General features: G+C 31.0%; 1 non-coding gene across 1 annotated transcript; it reads left to right on the plus strand.

Annotated features, from left to right (window-relative positions):
• Positions 1–343: 343 nt before the first annotated feature.
• On the plus strand, positions 344–449 carry LOC111813047. The gene has a single exon (XR_002818389.1). It is a non-coding gene; the product is annotated as a U6 spliceosomal RNA (small nuclear RNA).
• The last annotated feature ends 341 nt before the right edge of the window (positions 450–790 follow it).

A 790-nucleotide genomic window follows, 5' to 3' on the forward strand; every position in this document is an offset into this window, starting at 1 on the left:
AATTTTAAAATAAAATAAAAAATAAAACACAATAATACTAAATTTGGTGGTAATATCAATATGAAAGGTTTGCTGAATGTATGCATTTATTTTAGATCAATGTTTACAATCAATGTGTGTTAAATATCTAAAATAAAATCAGGTAGAAGAAAAAAAGAAAATTTTTAGAGTTGTACTTTTAAAAAAAGTATTCAAATTGTCCCGCAAATTGAAGGACAGTAAAAAGTGGGTATGGGAAAAGAATACCTCCTTACAAGATGAAGAAGTAGAAATGTCCAATAAATACATAAAGAGCGCTCTGTGTTTCTCACCATTTGAGAAATGTAAATTAAAACAACAATAAGAGCTCACTTTGGCAACACGTATACAAAATTGGAACAATACAGGGAAGATTAGCTTGGCCCATGCACAAGGATGACACGTACGTTCATGAAGCATTCCATGTTTTTTTCATTGAGAAGAAAGGCTTGTACTAATATTGTTTTAGACAAGACATCATGTCTGCATCCTGTCCTCTGAATAACTATTACAAAAACAACAATATGCAATGTATTAATTATTGTCACTGTCCCACTGAACTGTTTTGAAACTGTTTCATTGTTATTTTTTTTCTCAGTAAAATGAATGAAAAAATAAAATAAAAAAATAAGATTCTATCTCACACTGGAAAGAATCACTATCAAGGAATCAATCATTAATAAATGCAGGGGAAGTGAAAGGGACAAGTCTCCATTGTTGGGGGGAGTGAAAACTGGTACAGGCATTATGGAAAGCAGTATGGATATTCCTC

Source organism: Octodon degus, unplaced genomic scaffold, assembly GCF_000260255.1.
Source record: "Octodon degus isolate 3935 unplaced genomic scaffold, OctDeg1.0 scaffold00161, whole genome shotgun sequence".
Classification (NCBI taxonomy): Eukaryota; Metazoa; Chordata; class Mammalia; order Rodentia; family Octodontidae; genus Octodon; species Octodon degus.